At 42.9% G+C, this 18,087-nt stretch overlaps 14 non-coding genes across 14 annotated transcripts; 9 read left to right on the forward strand and 5 right to left on the reverse strand.

The window, feature by feature from the left end:
- Positions 1–1,307: 1,307 nt before the first annotated feature.
- trnal-aag (transfer RNA leucine (anticodon AAG)) lies at positions 1,308–1,389 on the reverse strand. The gene has a single exon. It is a non-coding gene; the product is annotated as a tRNA-Leu (tRNA).
- Positions 1,390–2,484: 1,095 nt separating this feature from the next.
- trnae-cuc (transfer RNA glutamic acid (anticodon CUC)) lies at positions 2,485–2,556 on the forward strand. Its single transcript has one exon. It is a non-coding gene; the product is annotated as a tRNA-Glu (tRNA).
- Positions 2,557–2,687: 131 nt separating this feature from the next.
- On the forward strand, positions 2,688–2,760 carry trnaa-agc (transfer RNA alanine (anticodon AGC)). The gene has a single exon. It is a non-coding gene; the product is annotated as a tRNA-Ala (tRNA).
- Positions 2,761–3,883: 1,123 nt separating this feature from the next.
- Positions 3,884–3,957, forward strand: trnat-ugu (transfer RNA threonine (anticodon UGU)). Its single transcript has one exon. It is a non-coding gene; the product is annotated as a tRNA-Thr (tRNA).
- Positions 3,958–4,998: 1,041 nt separating this feature from the next.
- Positions 4,999–5,072, forward strand: trnan-guu (transfer RNA asparagine (anticodon GUU)). Its single transcript has one exon. It is a non-coding gene; the product is annotated as a tRNA-Asn (tRNA).
- Positions 5,073–6,805: 1,733 nt separating this feature from the next.
- Positions 6,806–6,996, reverse strand: LOC115059343 (U2 spliceosomal RNA). Its single transcript, XR_003842200.1, has one exon. It is a non-coding gene; the product is annotated as a U2 spliceosomal RNA (small nuclear RNA).
- Positions 6,997–10,135: 3,139 nt separating this feature from the next.
- Positions 10,136–10,209, reverse strand: trnat-agu (transfer RNA threonine (anticodon AGU)). Its single transcript has one exon. It is a non-coding gene; the product is annotated as a tRNA-Thr (tRNA).
- Positions 10,210–11,383: 1,174 nt separating this feature from the next.
- Positions 11,384–11,456, forward strand: trnaf-gaa (transfer RNA phenylalanine (anticodon GAA)). The gene has a single exon. It is a non-coding gene; the product is annotated as a tRNA-Phe (tRNA).
- A 117-nt stretch (positions 11,457–11,573) lies between these two features.
- Positions 11,574–11,647, forward strand: trnan-guu (transfer RNA asparagine (anticodon GUU)). Its single transcript has one exon. It is a non-coding gene; the product is annotated as a tRNA-Asn (tRNA).
- Positions 11,648–13,414: 1,767 nt separating this feature from the next.
- On the forward strand, positions 13,415–13,486 carry trnaa-cgc (transfer RNA alanine (anticodon CGC)). Its single transcript has one exon. It is a non-coding gene; the product is annotated as a tRNA-Ala (tRNA).
- A 1,331-nt stretch (positions 13,487–14,817) lies between these two features.
- trnay-gua (transfer RNA tyrosine (anticodon GUA)) lies at positions 14,818–14,905 on the reverse strand. The gene is given in 2 exon segments: positions 14,818–14,853; positions 14,869–14,905. It is a non-coding gene; the product is annotated as a tRNA-Tyr (tRNA).
- A 744-nt stretch (positions 14,906–15,649) lies between these two features.
- On the forward strand, positions 15,650–15,721 carry trnae-uuc (transfer RNA glutamic acid (anticodon UUC)). The gene has a single exon. It is a non-coding gene; the product is annotated as a tRNA-Glu (tRNA).
- Positions 15,722–16,847: 1,126 nt separating this feature from the next.
- On the reverse strand, positions 16,848–16,919 carry trnag-ucc (transfer RNA glycine (anticodon UCC)). The gene has a single exon. It is a non-coding gene; the product is annotated as a tRNA-Gly (tRNA).
- Positions 16,920–17,090: 171 nt separating this feature from the next.
- On the forward strand, positions 17,091–17,163 carry trnak-cuu (transfer RNA lysine (anticodon CUU)). Its single transcript has one exon. It is a non-coding gene; the product is annotated as a tRNA-Lys (tRNA).
- The last annotated feature ends 924 nt before the right edge of the window (positions 17,164–18,087 follow it).

Below are 18,087 nucleotides of genomic sequence, written 5' to 3' on the forward strand. Positions count from 1 at the left end.
CCATCACTTTGAGTTACTGAAGTGGGGACCTACATCTGAGCTAAAGATACAAATAAAATAATCTAAATCTGCTTTTATTAGCAGAGTATTAGCGGTGCGACTGCTTTTGTTCTTTCTGTAGCTAAAAGCGTTAGGGAGTTGAAACCCAGCGAAACATATCATATGATAAAATTAAAGATTTGAAGAAGGAATGAAAATCAAAGTGATGAACTGTGGATGGCAGCCTGCTGTTGATCTGACTGAACAGTGATGCAGAAACCTTTACCTTGTTGTTTCTCCGACTAGACATTGCGATAAACCCAATGAAGACATAGTGGAACAAGCAATCAATGCAAGAGTGTTGTGGACTTGGCCAAGTTTTCCCTCAGATGGCACATGAGCACAGTCTCGACGCTCGGGTGACTTACTTTCCAAAACTACTAAGATGGTACATGATGCTGAAGTACTTCTTCAAGAAGAAGATATTTACTCTTCAGCGTGGCATTGTTAAGATTGTAATGACACCATTTCCATGTTAGTCTGTCCCGGGCTCCCCCCGGAGCACCATATCGATACCGAACTTAGTGCGGACACCCGATCGACATAGTCCGCTGCAGCCCAGAGCTCCTGAGCTCAAACGCTCCTCCAGCCTCAGCCTCCCGGTAACTTGGATTACAGGCGAGGGACACACTTCCTTTACGACAGTGACGTCATCAAAATTTCCATAAATCTTTTCTGACTTCTAACCTCAAGGGTTTGAATTCACTGATGAATAATAAAGTCTAACCATGTGAAAATGAAAACTCTGATGCTTTTAGTATTCCCATAAACCTTTTCTGACTTCTAACTTCCCCTGCACAGTGTTTTATCATGAAGTCTTTTTCAGTGTGCTTCTAATGTGCACATAAACTAAACTAAAGCAGACAGCAACAAAAAGGGAGACACACAGAGACTGAACAGGCTGATCAGGACAACCCCTTCTGGTTCCATGGTGCGTCTGACTTCGGATCAGAAGACTGAGGGTTCAAGTCCCTTAGTGGTTAGGCACCTGTGTATAACAGGTGAACGGACTAAACTGTGTCCATTTTACAGAAACCTCTGCTGCTTGATGCTGCCTTCATCCTGAAGGGGAAGTGTGTGTTTAGGGACATCTGGAGAGAATTGGACCTGGTAGACCTGCAAACCTACCTGGGTCTGAAAAGGCTGACTGTGATGTTTCTCATTTCAGCCCAGCTGGTGTTGGTATCGTCTGTCACTGTAGCTTTTGTTCACAGGGAGATGAAAAGTGCCTGACTTAGTGGATTGGTTTTCATTGACAAGAAACAAACTGGCAGTGGTGGGATTAGAACCCACGCCTCCGAAGAGACTGGAGCCTTAATCCAGCGCCTTGGACCGCTCGGCCACACTACCACAAACGGTTCCAGTTCTGTTGTTGCTTCTGTCGGGCAGAACTCAAAGGTACCATGTTTGTCTTTTGAGCTTCATTAACAGAGTGCACTCTACTGTGGAGGTCATGACAAAAAAATGGGAGGAGTCTTTGATCTCTGTGATGTCATTAGAACCTTTGTGACATCACAGAATCAGCATCTCCTTTGATGGTTACTGATGGAACAGGAAAAGGTCAGATCCTGATATAATCTTGTGAATCCACAAGTATGCTTTCCTGTTCCATCAGTAACCATCAAAGGAGATGCTGATTCTGTGATGTCACAAAGGTTCTAATGACATCAAAGGGATCAAAGACTCCTCCCACTTTTTTGTCAGAACCCAAACCACGTCAGACCCAAACTTACCCAGCAGAACACTGCCTGGTTATGAGCAGGTTAAAAAGTACTGAGACTTCCACCTGCAGTCTATCCAATGACCAGCTGGGGGCTCCACTGGTTGACAAAAACAGTCAGGGACGGCCGGGCGGTCCAAGGCGCTGTGTTCAGGTCGCAGTCTCCTCTGGAGGCGTGGGTTTGAAAGGGTCATCTCTGCAGTTGTTCTCTGAAACCGTCTGTATCTGTATCGTAGAAGAAGTAAAAACAAATGGGAAAATAACACTCAGTAACATTAAAGTTTGTATGTTGTTGTTGCAACATGGAAAGACTAACACAACCACCGACGAGGATGGGATTCAAACCCACGCGTGCAGAGCACAACGGATTAGCAGTCCATCGCCTTAATCACTCAGCCTCCTCGTCATGTTTGATACTTGTCCTGGAGTCTCCAGGGGAGACTGCGACCTGAACGCAGCACCTTAGAACGCTCAGCCATTCTGACGACAGAAGCTGAAAAATTTGCCCATCAAAGTGAGTCCAGTCATTCCAATACACAATGACCACGATCTGATAAGATCACATGGAGGCTCAGAGTTTGCACTTGCTCACACGTGTGGAGTGGACAAAACAGGTTGTCTACAGGTTAAGGTTTCACATTGGAACCTTCACTGTGTGAAAGGACAGATTTTCTTTCACCTCTACTGCTGTAAGGTTTTGGGACAAAGGTATTTTGCCTACACGCTCCCTGGTGGTCTAGTGGCTAGGATTCGGCGCTCTCACCGCCGCGGCCTGCGTTCGATTCCCAGTCAGGGAAAGTGTTTTTACTGAAAAATACAGATGTTTGAAAAATTGAATTATTTTGAACTCTCTCGAAAAATCTTTGAAACCTGTTGATGTTGTTAAAGCGGCCTTTTCTCAAAGCTTAGCTTGCATGCTAGCATGGCAGGGGAATTAGCTCAAATGGTAGAGCGCTCGCTTAGCATGTGAGAGGTAGTGGGATCGATGCCCACATTCTCCACAAGACTTTAGCTCTTTGGAGATACAGCAACAAGTGAACTAATCACAGCAAGTCGTTGTTTTTTTTGTATGGATTCATGGCAGAGGTTACAAAATTAAGGAGGTCGAGGAGGTCAGTGGATATGCAACAAGCACAAAATTACTGTTTCTCTTGTCCAGAGATTGCAATGATAATTTTGTGGTTCATGGTGTTGATGCAGAGACAGAACTTCACAACTCTCTGACAGAGAAGCTGGATGCTGCTGTTGTGCATTTAAACTGGAAAATAGTGAGATGACACCTGTTGTGTCATTCTTTATACTTGTCTATGCAGAGCGGTGAATTGGTCCATAGAAGTCTAATATATCATCGAAGCATGTTAAAGGAACAGAGGTTCTAGTCCCAACCACTAAATTCTCATTATTAACTAAAGTTGTGCCCCGTATAAGGCTTGAACTCATGACCTTCAGATTATGAGACTGACATGCTGCCTGCTGCACCAAATGTTTCAAGTAACCCAAATACGAAACTTCCTTATTGACAGCATTGTTGCGCTTTGCTACATCTGAGCTAAAGATACAAATAAACTAATATAAATTGGCTTTTATTTTGAAATGCTTGTGTGGTGCGACTGCTCTTGTTCTTTCTGTAGCTTAAAGCATTCACGAGTTGAAACGCAGCAAAACATATTAAATGATAAAAGTAAAAATACAAATACAGTAAAAAATTGGACGGTCCATGGTGTAATTGTTAGCACTCTAAATTTGTCATTCATAACAGTTTTAGATTTAGTTAAACAATTCAAGATTGTTGTGTGTGTGTTGTGGATGAAAAATCTGCATAAAATGGGAATATGATTGCTTGACAATGAAGGATTAGGACTGAAAACTCTAAAGCCTGTGGCTCCCTGTGGTAGAAATGGACAGCAGTTGTTGGACTAAAGATAACTCAGCTGTTACTGAATCATCTGTACAGGCTGACTGAGTACAGCTGAGTTAGATGTAACAAACTTAAGTTTCCAAGGAGGACTCTGCTATTCGTGTTTATTAAATGTTGTTTAAGAACAGTTGAGTAGAGTGCTGTGGATGTGAGATGTTGTAGTGTATGATCAATCTGATCCTCTGCATATACATGTACATCAGAGTGGTGCTGTGGCTTAGCTGGTCAAAGCGCCTGTCTTGTAAACAGGAGCGCCTGGGTTCAAATCCCAGCAGTGCCTCATTCATAATGTAAGATGTTGTAGATAGGAAACACTTATACATGGGAAGTGCACGTTCTACCACTGAGCTGCATCGTCTGGCAGCATTAGCTAACCAGATAGCTTCTGATCTCCTGCAACACCGATCTGTCTGATGAAGCCTTTTGGATGAGATGAGGACATTGATGATACTGCTGAATTTAGGTCACCTGCACTTATGTCAACAGTCAGAGCTCCATACACAATAAGAGTACTGAAGAAAAATACTTTAAACATGAGCTCTGTGTCACATTCATGCAGCTTGTGTAGAAACAGTTCATTCCATCAGAATGAACCTTCACCTGTTCAGGTAACAGTTTGGTAACAGTCAAAGCTCCGTACAAAACAACAGTCCTGCTTCTGTTTACCAAAAGGCTCCAAAGCCCACCCAGAGACCTGCTGTGTTTGGTTCACTTGTTGCTGTATCTCCAAAGATCTGAAGTCTTGTGGAGAATGTGGGCATCGATCACAACAAGAAGGTGCCCTGTCCTTTGAGGAGGAAACTATCCAGGCTGGAAAATGTTGAGTCACGGGAGCTTTCCCACCTGTGGTTGTTGTGGCCGAGTGGTGAATGCGATGGACTAGAAAGCAGTTGGGGTTTCCCCACGCAGGTTCAAATCCTGCCAACAATGTTTACTTCCTCTTATGGACAAAGTTTCCCATTTGGGGAGAGACACAGCTGAGTGCTGTTGTTAGGACTCATCTAAGAGGATGACAGCACTCACTGGTGCTCAGTTATCATTATCAAGGCCGGTGATAGGGACACACCTTTAGTTCCACTTCCAGGTCATGGAAGCAATAATGAGAAGTCATTTCTACTGTGTGCTGTGCTGAAATAGCTCATTTGGGGGAGCGAACAAAAGGACGCACAACAGCTGCTGAAACCCAGGATTGAAACAGGGACCTTTAAATCTTTAATGTAACGCTCTCCCAAACAGGCAGGATCTCTGTGAGACACAAAAGGAGCAACATTTAGGATAATTATAGCTGGAACAGCAGGCTGTAACAGGAACTGATCATCATGTCTCTGTGGCGCAATCGGTCAGCGCGTTTGGCTGTTAACCGAAAGGATGGTGGTTCGAGCCCACCCAGGGACGATCTTTGTTTAATTCACTGGTATTATAGTTCACACATGGAAGACCGGAGGATTTTTACGTTGATGCTCAGTTATCTCCATCTAGTGGACAGATGGTAGAAGTTGATTCCTGAAAAGAGGAAGTGACTTTTCCTCAGATCAAACTGTTGAAGGAGAACGAGCAGCTTCTTCTCTTCACATGTTTCCTCACTGACTCAAATAGATGGATAATGTCATTTATCACTTTCTCCAGTAATGTGTACAGTTGTCACTGTGCTGCTCCTGACTCAGTGATGCTGTTGGATGCTTATAGGGCCGCCGTTCTTAAAGTGTGGGCTCCACCCCACTGGTGGGGAATAGAGACATGACAGGTGGGGCGTGACAAACTGGAGGAAATGTTCCTTTTCATTCTGATCTTTATTAAAGCCTTTCTTCATGAACAACAAAGATCTGACATTCAAAACAGCCACACACAAACAAAGTAATCATTAACAGCCTGCATGGAGTCTAAATGAAAAGAACATCAGATGGAGACTTTTCATTTGAAAATTTTAAGACGGGTGTATTTCTTCAGCATTTTGTTGGGGCAGGTGGGACTTAAACACTGACCCTTGTTCAAAATTGCAGTTTGGCAGGGGACACTCAGAGACAAATGTTCTACCACTGAGCTTCTGCGTAACTGTCCACTATACTAACGAGGATCCCGCATGTCTCTGAGACATGCGTCACCATCAAGGATCTTTAACTGCTTACACTCTGACTTCATTTTCCGACCAGTGGTGGCCCTGGTGGTCATTAGATAGACTGCAGGTGGAAGTCTCAATTCTTTTTAACCAGTACATCCACTTTCATAGAAAGTTTATGGTCCATAACTTATCAGATACAACAATAACACAAAGTTACAATGATCAGTCCAGTCAGACATTTCTGTGTGTCTTTGTGCGCATGCGCTCATCCATTTGAAGCGAACGTGAGATAGTGTGACGTATGTATCTGTGTCATGTTGGAGATCAATGAAAGACATGAAATACCTTTGATCTCCAGTGACGTCACACAGTCTCGTTGTGGAGTTATTAGTTGTTGATGTTGTTCTGTAAAAATCTGCATCAGTGAAACATTCATTCATACACAACGACATCACGTATATTGTTGGAATAGAAAATCTTATTTTTTCTGTGTGTGATCCTGAGAAAGAGGCTCAAATCCAAACCCAGGAGACAGAAGTTGAGTGAGTCAGTGAGGAAGAAGCTGCTCGTTCTCCTTCAACAGTTTGATCTGAGGAAAAGTCACTTCCTCTTTTCAGGAATCAACTTCTACCATCTGTCCACTAGATGGAGATAACTGAGCATCAACTGAGAACTGAGTTCTTCATCATCTGGAAACAGACAGCATGGTTTTCTTCAGCTGGAGCTCTTTGTTCAAATCTACATTGAGATTCAGAGCCAAATGTTTTTCCTTTCCTGGATTTACTTCATCATTTCAGTCACTCTGTGGATTCAGCTGACAAATGCAAAATACAACCAACATTTAAACGATGACGTGTTGAAACAAAACTTTATTGATTCAGTCTGGTCAACAGAATATAACCTGATGAAATCAGCAACATTAAACTGATGTTTCTACATGAATGCATCACTGATTCTAAAACCATAAACTGAACATGAACACTCTGTACACTCAGCGTTACACACATGAAGACAACATCATGTGTTTAAGGTGATGTTGAGCTGAACAGGACTTGTATTGAACACACAGAGGGAGTGCACCGTTCCTGGAGATACTGCAATACCAGGTCGATGCGTGGAGTGGACGGAGCAAGCCCCTATTCCATCTCCCTGTTCCAAAAATCTATTTAATATATGGTCCCCGGGTAGGGGACGTATCAGATATTAAACTGATAAGAACAGATACTACACTTGATCTTAGCCAAAAGGCCGAGAAGCGACACCGCTCAGCTGTCGGAGGTAACGGAGTGGTTCTCCGCACCGACCCGCTCAGAGAGGGGTCAGAGTCGGCTTCAGTAACAACATCACTCCGAGAGAGAGACACAAACAGAAGACATGAAGAAACGAAGGAGGGGTCAGAAAACAACCACAGACATGTTATTTTCACAAAGTTACGTTGTAGAGCAAAGAAAACGTCTCTTCTTGGTCACCTGTAAAACTTCATATCTATGTCAATTTACCAGCTGAATATTATTGTGAAAACATCAGTTTGTCCTCTCATGTGATTGGCCTCATGGTGTGTCCATCAAAATAACCCCCCTGTCTGCACGGATTCTCTGAAGATTCGGCTCTCCTCGACTGGACTCGGCTTTTTTAGACCGAAGAGAGAAGAATGAAATGAAACTTTGACATCCACATAATAAAACCACAAATGACTGAACACACACATATTTAAAATAGCGTTCAAATTCAGTTTAACCAGAATTACTGCCATCATTTAATCTTAACATAAAGTCCGTTATGTCCGCTTAATGCTAACATACAATGGAAAACGCCATAGACCGGCTAACGGGATTAGCATCAGTACCGCGATCATTTTAAAGCGTCAGTGAATTTATTCCAACTTAAACATGGCAGTAATACAGACATGTACAACAACACTTACAGACATGTATTCGGCTCTTGCAGAACAATAAAACAGCAGAAATTTAGTTTCTACCTGTCTGTTTCTATCTGCTACATCATTAAAAACCTGCTGTCACACTACTGACCCCTTCAGATTGTGCCACAGAGACATGATGAGCAGAGTGAAGCTCTGCTGGGTGAATGCAGGATGTCCTGTTTACAATACAGACACGTTAAGCAGCTCAGCATCAGTATTGACAGTTTCTCTGCAGTCTGTCTCTGAAACCACATCTGTGTCGGTGAACACGTGTGCTCCTCACAGTTGTGTGTCACTTCCTCAAAGGTTTGAAGTGATGTGTTAATCTGAACAGCTGCTGCCTTTGATACATCACCTGATGATGTCACCTGATGATGTCACAATACTCACAGAATGAAACTCCTCCTTTGAAGCTGCTTTGAAGAATTTCCAAAATCACATGTGGTTCAGATGTAAACACAAAGGCTGCACAGAGTCCAGAGTCAGGCCAACCACAGAGCCTGTTCTCCTGATCAGCCTGTTCAGTCTCTGTGTGTCTCCCTTTTTGTTTCTGTCTGCTTTAGTTTAGTTTTCAAGACTTCATGATAAAACACTGTGCAAGTTGCCATGTTTGTTGTTGAGGGATGATTAGTTTACTTTGATTCATTTAAAGTGTGGATAATGTTCGGTCATAAATCCAGCCAAATGTGAGTTCCCATAACCAGTTTCATTAAAAAGGACTGTGATTGTTCCCCTTCACGTGCAATGGTGGTATAGTGGTGCGCATAGCTGCCTTCCAAGCAGTTGACCGGGGTTTGATTCCTGGCCATTGCAGTTTAACTTTTGCCAGAGGAAGGTTAGTCTTTTCTCTACATTATTCACAGTCATGGAACTTTTTCTGCATCCATCCAAAGGGAAGCAACATAAAGCCAGAGTGTTCAGGCAACCACAGCCAATACAAAAACCAAGACAGAGCCCCCCCGTATAACCAAGAAAAAAAAGATGGGCGGTTCGAAGGTACGAAGATGGGTGGACTTCAGCACGAGCAGTCCTAATTGACAGAATAGAATAAGTGATTACCACAATACACCATAAGAAAACGAAAAGGACTGTCACCATGGAGACCATGACAACCTCAAGTATGGGACACAAAGCACAGCCCTGCTGGACGCCAACACCCACCAGAGACAAGTTCAGCTTATTGCCATATAATGATGGGATGGCTCCATACTCCAGAACATCCCTGTGAACCCGGTCATACACCTTCTCCAGATCAAATCTTGGGGTTCCACATGTCCACTATAATTCCAGTGGATAAGACAAAGCACTTCCCTTGGTGGTCTCAAACCACCATCCTTTCAGTTAACAGCCACATGCGGTGACCGATTGCACCATTGAGACATGATGTTGCAGCCTGCTGTTCCAACTAGATACAGCAACAAGTGAACTAAACACAGCAGGTCTCTGGGTGGACTTCAAAGTCTTTCAGCAAACAGCTGAACACATTGATAGTTGTGTCATAATTGATGACATTGGATACGGAAGATAAAAATTGGGCTGCTTTGGAATACATATGGAGTTTTTTGTTTAAATATTGTGAGCAACGTTACATGGTCCAAATAAAGAAATATCTGATTGATATGAGTTCCAGCCAATGATCAATCACCTTCTGCTAAAAACAGCAACAACCACAAAATTTCTGTTTCTCTTGTCCAGATAGTGCAGGTAAAAGCTGTAATACAGGAAGTGATGGTTTTCATCAGTTTGTTTCAGTGATGAGCAGGAACTCCACTCAGAGTGAAGCCCTGCGGGGGTTTGAACGCAGGATGTCCTGTTTAATCACTTTAATCAGCTTAGCATCAGTACTGCCAGTTTCTCTGCAGTTGTTCTCTGAAACCGTGTCTGTATCATAGAAAAAGTAAAAACAAACGGGAAAATAACACTCAGTAACATTCATGTTTCCATTTCAACATTTTTGCGAGCGCTCTACCATTTGAGCAGTCTGAAAGTGGCCTTACAGTAAAGACTGCCTGATAGCCTGCCTGAAGTGTGGGTGGTCAAAAGTTGACCAAAACAACTTTGTCCCCAAACACATCTTACAGCAGTCGAGAAAAGAAAAGCAGTTTCTGTCAGAAGCGGGATTTGAATTCACACCTCCAGGAGAGACTGCGACCTCAGACCGCTCGGCCATCCTGGAAATTCTTCAAAGCAGCTCCAACAATCTATCAACGCTCCCACCAATATAAATCAGCACCCCTGAATACTGATTCTGTGATGTCACAAAGGTTCTAATGACATCAAAGCCTGTTACCGGCTCAAATTCACAGCTGTTTTTGCTGGATAGTATCTGGTTTGATTTCACCTCTTCCACAAAACTTAAGGATGCTCAACAGAGAGACATAAAGACTGTAACAGTTAACTGACTGGTCAGAGAGAGTGTTGTGTCTTTTTAACAGAACTTACATGAGATTAACTCAACAGCCTTACATTTTATCAATGAGGCACTGCTGGGATTTGAACCCAGGCTCTCCTGTTTACTAGACAGGCGCTTTGACCAACTAAGCCACAGCACCACTCTGATGTACAGCGATGTATTTTGGATCTGAAAATACCCCCAACATACGTGGCTGACCATCGTGACTTTTCTTTAGCATATAATTAACTGTCACATTAATGTCCTGAATGTGCTGTGTGTAAATAATGAGGTTAATCAAAAAAAAAAAAAAAACAAACGCCACAAATGTTCCATCAGTAACCATCAAAGGAGATGCTGATTCTGTCACAAAGGTTCTAATGACATCAAAGGGATCAAAGACTCCTCCCACTTTCTTGTCATGACCTCCACAGTCCACCTGGCTCGTTGGTCTAGGGGTATGATTCTCGCTTAGGGTGCGAGAGGTCCTGGGTTCAAATCCCGGACAATTGCCTTTCAGTCAATAGGGGTGCCAACTGTTACACTATGGAGCTGTGTGAGGTTTGCTGTCTGGTTGTTAGTTGCAGTATCTTGGCAACTGAAGCAAGAGCAATGGTAGTTTTGTGGCTCATGCTGTGCTGAGGAGAAGGAATATTGGTGATTGACTGCTTTTCACAGGAGACAAACTTTGGTAGGAGTCATGATGGTCAGCCACTTACTTTGCAATATTTTCAGATCCTCTGTACATCTTGGTACTTCTTTGTACTACTTTTGTGGTGCTGAGCTCACCATTTGAAGCAAACATGAGAGAGTGTGACGTATGCATCTGTGTTGCGTGGGGGATCAATGATTCTGGTTTCATACCGGAGCTGCTCTCTGCTCTGATTACACTGATTAACATCAGCTGAGGTCCAATCAGAACCTGAGTCCAGTTCAGGTTCGGTCTGACTTTTCTTTAAATTGCTTTTAATTATTTTGTTTTATTTTTATTGTGCATGTTTTAAAAAGTACTGAGACTTCCACCTGCAGTCTACCAGCTTCACTGGTTGGAAAATCAAGTCAAAGTGTGTGTAGTGGGTTTGAATCTTGCCTGTCCATGTTGGTCCTTCTTGAACATTCTCTAAATATCCTTGAAACCTGTTTAAGGTTAATTCAAAGTTGGATGGACTGTATCTACCGCTGAGCTGCACCACCTTCCTCAGTGTGTGTTCCTTGAGGGCTTGTTGGTCTCGAGGTATTATTTAGATTGAACGGCTCAATTAAATTAAAAACTCTCTTTCAAGAGAAAACAAGCAGAACTGTCACAGAAAATCCACCAGAACTGGAGCCATCCAGCCGAAATAGCTCAGTTGGGAGAGCGTTAGACTGAAGATCTAAAGGTCCCAGGTTCAATCCTGGGTTTTGGCATCAGAGGTGGTACCTGAGTGAGGTTCAAGCTCTGTTTTTTTTTTACCTACATTTCCAATATTCTCCCTCCTCTTTCAACCACAGCATGAAATATTGTGAGGGTGTGAGGCTCCTCATGTCTCTGTGGCGCAATCGGTCAGCGCGTTCGGCTGTTAACTGAAAGGGTGGTGGTTCGAGCCCACCCAGGGACGATCTTTGTTTAATTCACTGGTATTATCGTTCACACATGGAAGACCAGAGGATTTTTAAGTTGATGCTCAGTTATCTCCATCTAGTGGACAGATGGTAGAAGTTGATTCCTGAAAAGAGGAAGTGACTTTTCCTCAGATCAAACTGTTGAAGGAGAACGAGCAGCTTCTTCCTCACTGACTCACTCAACCTCTGTCTCCTGGGTTTGGATTTAGGTCTGGGTCTGGGTCTGGGTCTAAGACCAGGTGGGCCTGCTCAGAGTCTCTGTGTTGGATGTGAGCTGCTGAAATCTCTGAAAACCATGAGTAACTGCAGTGAAAATACAAATATGCACTGAAAACGTGCATAGCAGCTTCTGTCAGAAGTTGTTAGTTGTGTTGTGTTAGTTGTAACCAATGAACCATAACACAATTGAACATCATCTGTTTTGCTTCATCTGCTTTTTAGTGTCCAGGACACAGAGGAAGACGATGTCTCCAGATGCACATTTGTTCTTGATGTTTTCACTCACTGTTTAATAAAAAAAAAACAAAAAAAACAATTTAATTCATCCAGGTGTGATCTTTTGTTGCTCTGTAATATATTCGATTCATATTTTCTGTATGGCTTAGTCTTAAAATTATAATGGTTGTATGGTCAGCTCCTGCCTCATCAGAAAAAGTGGGATGGACACTAAATGCTGAATGGACTGTTGCTACTCTGCTTTCTCCATTACTATCAGACCACGAGTAAGTCAATAGGAATTACAAGCAAAATCAAGGAAATCCAATAATCCATCTACGCCAAAAAGAGCATTTGAATCATCAAAATATTTCCCCAGCTGACACAAACGTGATGCTTTCCCTCCAAAACTTATTTAAGTAATTCTTATATAGAGCTTTCAGTTGTCACCCCACCACCCCAAATGTAAAACTGACATTTACGAATATGGAATAATGCAATAACAGCCAAACAAGTACTTGGGTATGTGATTTTATTTATATTTAGCATGCAATGTCTCAGTCTCTGCTGTCTGTTCCACAGAAGAACATGACAGTTCAGCGGGCTGACATGAACCACGTGACCACCCCGCAGTGAGATCAGGGAGTGTCGGGACTCTTCTCTCTCTGGGACACTGGATCTGTCTGTCTGTATCCATGTCAGAAACTCTGAAACACTCTGAACTTCTTTAAAACACGCTGGATTTACTGATATCAAAGTGTCCAGCGGTCCATGATGGATTATCATAGAAAGACATCAGCTTTAATGAAATACATTCTTGCTTATAAGCACAGAAATTAAAATATTCATCTGTAAAACTTAAGATGTTGCTGAATAAATTATGCCAGTTGTGTGATGACGTCATGTGTCACTTTCCTTCCTGAGGAGTGACGTCAGAGCTCCGTCTCACTCAGCGGAGGAACAAAGGAGGAGCTTGTGTTTGAACCTGTGTGAGAAAAACAGAAAAAAGAAGACTGTTTAGCAATGCTGGGGATTGCACCAAAGGATTCATACATGGAAAGCACACATTCTACCACTGAGCTACATTCCCTGCATGGTGTGGCAGCTTTAGCTAACCAGATAGCTTCTGAGCTCCCGCGACAGCTAAAACAGCGATCTGTCTGATGAAACCTTTTGGATGAGATGAGCCCGTTGATAATGCTTACTTAAAAAAACTTTAAACATGAGCTCTGTGTCACATTCATGCAGCTTGTGTAGAAACAGTTCATTCCATCAGAATGAACCTTCACCTGTCACAGTGTGTTAGAAGCCCTGTGGGCAGCTACACAGGGGATGTAGCTCAGTGGGAGAGTGCATGCTTCGCATGTATGAGGCCCCGGGTTCAATCCCCGGCATCTCCAGCATTTATAATGAAGTGTAGGAAATCCTGAACTGCTCCATATTGTCCTGCTTACTCACTCAAACAAATTACTGACAACACACATACGTATGTGTGAAAGACAAACTGCTGGCTGCTGATCTAAACTGTATTCTTCACATCATCCAGAGTTCACCCAGCTCCTCATCCACTCTGAATGGACGCAAAATGGTACCGTTTGTTTGTGCCGTAAATTTTTTTATTTGTGCTGCTGCAGTTTTATCGATGTTAGACATTTTAATTTCTGGTGATGAAGTCACACAGCCCCCCATGTTCTCCAAATGGACCCAAAGTGCAGTTGTCACCAAATTTATCAAACAGTAATGTCAGATGTCAGATGTTTAAAAGAAATGTTGTTCTTAATTGAGCTCTTCATTCTGGATATGATTAATTTAACTTTATCTTTGGGTTATGAACCCCAGACTCCCCAACTTACTGTATTGGATATCCTTCTTCCTGGTTAAGCTCCCTGTGCTACTTTGTTCTGAAAATCCGATCTCAGTATCCTGTCTGCAGAAGTCTGATATCATAATCGTGAACTTAACTTTCTCCCCCAACCTATCAATGATCTGGAGATCTTCATGTCTCCTTCTGGTACAGCTTCAACTTTGGTTGAGGAGGTGAAACCAAGCAAAGATCCAGATAGCAGATACCAGGTCCATCCACAGCTAATGATCAGGTGAAAACTAAAGGAAACAGTCAAAGCTCCATACACAACAACAGTCCTGCTTCTGTTTACTAAAAGGCTCCAAAGCCCACTCAGGGACCTGCTGTGTTTAGTTCACTTGTTGCTGTATCTCCAACAAAGAGCTAAAGTCTTGTGGAGAATGTGGGCATCGATCCCACTACCTCTCACATGCTAAGGCAGCGTTCTACCATTTGAGCTAATTCCCCTGTACTGCCATGCTAGCATACAAGCTAAGCTTTGGGAAAAGGCCCCTTTAACAACCTCTGAGTTCACCATCAACAGGTTTCAAAGATATTTAGAAATCATTCACGATGGCCTTAAAGGCAGATATTTAGGATAACTCTAGCTGGAATAGCAGGCTGCAACAGAAAAAGTTCCACATGTCTCTGTCTCTTGATGGGCTAATTTTTCAGCAAATTTTTCAGCTATTGTTGCAGCTTTTGTAGTCAGAATGGCCGAGCGGTCTTGTGGAAGACTGGGATTTCAATTCCTGAATGTTAGAAACTCAGTGCTGCTTGCAGTATAAAACACAGCTGCTCTACATGAAAAGTGATACAACAGTGGTCACCTCCTGTCTGTAGGCAGACTCATCACTGTGCTGGATGAGGCCGATGAAAGAAAAGACCTCCTTCGAGCCGGAGTTGAACCAGCGACCTAAGGATTTCAGCTGTAAGCCTCTACAGTCCTCCGCTCTACCAACTGAGCTATCGAAGGGAGCCGGTCTCCCTCTCCTCTTCTTGTATCCTTTGACTAATGTTTACAGATTTGGGTTAGGGAAAACATGGAGAATGTCATTTATCACAGTATGATCAAATCCATGACTGTGGTCATGGATTTGATCGCTCTAACCAGCTGACGTTGAGGATAATTCTGACTGGATAGATAATTTTAAGTGGAATAGCAGGCTGCAACTTAGACAGACTAAAGTAACCACCGACGAGAATGGGATTCAAACCCACGCGTGCAGAGCACAATGGATTAGCACTCCATCGCCTGGAATTAAGTGGAATTAAAGGTGAGAGGCTCCAACTCACCACCTTCAGATTATGAGACTGACGTGCTGCCTGCTGCACCAATGAGGCCTGGAACCCAGAGAAAGTAAAAGAGGGAGATGGAGGAGAGCTGTCAGTGTTTCAGTATAAACATACATCATACAGCCCTGACCACTGTTGTATCCAGGCAGAGCTGACTGCTGCTTTTTTGACCTACCTTTCCAATGTTCTCCCTCCTCTTTCAACCACACCATGAAATATTGTGAGTTTGGATGCGTCACGCTGACTGGTTGTGTGTCCAAAAGGCTGTCAAACACATCTTTCTTCCATTTTCTCCTCCAAACATTTGTACACAGTTTTGAGATTTCCCATAATGTCATATGTGTGTCATTTTTGCAGTGAAGTATTTAATTAAATGTAAAACTGTTATAAATGGAGTGTTGCAATGATGCCTTGTGTCTTCGAATCCCATATGGTCTAGCGGTTAGGATTCCTGGTTTTCACCCAGGCGGCCCGGGTTCGACTCCCGGTATGGGAATTTGCTTTACAACAATGGACCAATGAACGTCTACCACTGATCTACTTGTTTTATGTATATAATATGTATTACATAACAACTAATTACACTTGGATGAATTAAAATTTTATTTTTTTACTTTAACAGTAAGTGAAAACACGAAGAACAAGTGTGCATGTGGACGTCCTCTTCCTCTGTGTCCTGGACACTAAAAAGCAGATGAAGCAAAATAGGTGAGAACAGATGATGTTCAGTTGTTTGGACGATATGCTTTGATCATAATCATGGACCAGCAAAGATGGTGACAGATAGAACATCATGTTATGTCAGCACCACAAAAGTAGTACAAAGAAGTACAAAGATGTACGAGGATCTGAAAATAGTGCAAAGTGCTGAGCCATCATGACTCCTACCAAGTTTGTCTCCTGTGAAAAGCAGTCAATCACCAATATCCCTTCTCCTCAGCACAGCATGAGCCACAAACTACCATTGCTCTTGCTTCAGTTGCCAAGATACTGCAACTAAAAACCAGACAGCAAACCTCACACAGCTCCATAGTGTAACAGTTATCACCCTTATTGACTGAAAGGCAACAGATGGGCTCGTCCGGGATTTGAACCCGGGTCCTCTCGCACCCTAAGCAAGAATCATACCCCTAGACCAACTAGCCATGTGGGCTGTGGAGTTCATGACAAAAAAGTGGGAGGAGTCTTTCATCCCTTTGATGTCATTAGAACCTTTGTGACATCACAGAATCAGCATCTCCTTTGATGGTTACTGATGGAACGTTTGTGGCATTTTTTTTTTTTTTTTTCATTATTTACACACAGCACAGTTAATGTGACAGTTTATTATATGCTAAAGAAACTTTGGTAAGAGTCATGATGGTCAGCCACATATGTTGGGGGTATACAGGTCCGTAGCGTAGGAGATCTATCGTGCTCATTGGATCGGTTCACAGCTTAGTGTGAAGCAGCAGGGACGAGGATCAACCTCGTCAAGGAGGCCAAGTATCTCAGGTCTTGTTCACAAGTGATGGAACTCTGTTGCTTTGGTTGAAGACAGATGGATGGATGCAGACAAGGTAAGTTCCATTACTGTGAATAATGTAGAGAAAAGACTAACCTTCCTCTGGCAAAAGCTAAACTGCAATGGCCGGGAATCGAATCAGGGTCAACTGCTTGGAAGGCAGCTATGCTCACCACTATACCACCATTGCATGTGAAGGTGCAAAATCACAGTCCTTTTTTAATGAAATTGGTTATGGGAACTCATGTGGCTGGATTTATGACCGAACATGAGCACCATAGACAACGGCTTTTATTTTGAAATGATTTTTTGCAAATTATTATTATTATTTTTTTTTGGAGGATGTTTTGTGTTTCTAGCAGCCCGGCTAGCTCAGTCGGTAGAGCATGAGACTCTTAATCTCAGGTTCGTGGGTTCGAGCCCCACGTTGGGCGCTAAGCAGTTTTTTTTTTTTTTTTAGACCCAAAGTTACATTTCCAATATTCTGCCTCAGCTTTCAACCACACCACAACCACATGAAATATTGTGAGGTTGAATGCTGCACGCTGACTGGTTGTGTGTCCAAATGGCTTCAAAGACATCTTTCTGCCATTCACTCCTCCAAACCTTTGGACACAGCTTTGAGCTTTCTCACTGATGTCATTATTTCAGTGAAGATGTATGTATGGATGTATTCCCCCTGAATCCTGCGATTCACAGCTTCCACCAAATGGAGCCAAATAAGACACAAAACTAATTGTGATGTGAGTCGGAAGAGCTGCTGCCTTTGATACATCACCTGATGATGTCACAATACTCAGAATGAAACTCCTCCTTTGAAGCTGCTTCAAAGAATTTCCAAAATCACATGTGATTCAGATGTAAATACAAAGGCTGCCTCACTGTCACCATTCAGAGCAGCTGAGAAGTTTGTTGATCATTCATTGACTGATTATTAATGATCAACTCAGAACCAAACAGTGGATGTGAAGCACAGGAAAGAGTTTTGCTCTCCAACACTCTGATCCCTCACTTACCACTCCACTGGAGCCTGTGAAGTGTCCCGCCTGACAATGTGCTTCATTATCAACACTGGTGATGCCGGGGATTGAACGCGGGGCCTCATACATGCAAACCATGCGCTCTACCACTGAGCTACATCCGCTGTGTGTTGTGTTAGCTTTAGCAGTTTTAGCAGCTTGAGCTAACCAGACAGCTTCTGAGCTCCTGCGACAGCTAAAACACTAATTTCCCTTCTCCGCAGCACAGCATGAGCCACAAAGTTACTGTTGCTTCACTTTACAAGATACTACAAATAACACAACCAGCCAACCTCACACAGCTCCATATCATAAGGGTTAGCTCTCCTGACGACTGCA

Source organism: Echeneis naucrates, chromosome 18, assembly GCF_900963305.1.
Source record: "Echeneis naucrates chromosome 18, fEcheNa1.1, whole genome shotgun sequence".
NCBI classification, from domain to species: Eukaryota; Metazoa; Chordata; class Actinopteri; order Carangiformes; family Echeneidae; genus Echeneis; species Echeneis naucrates.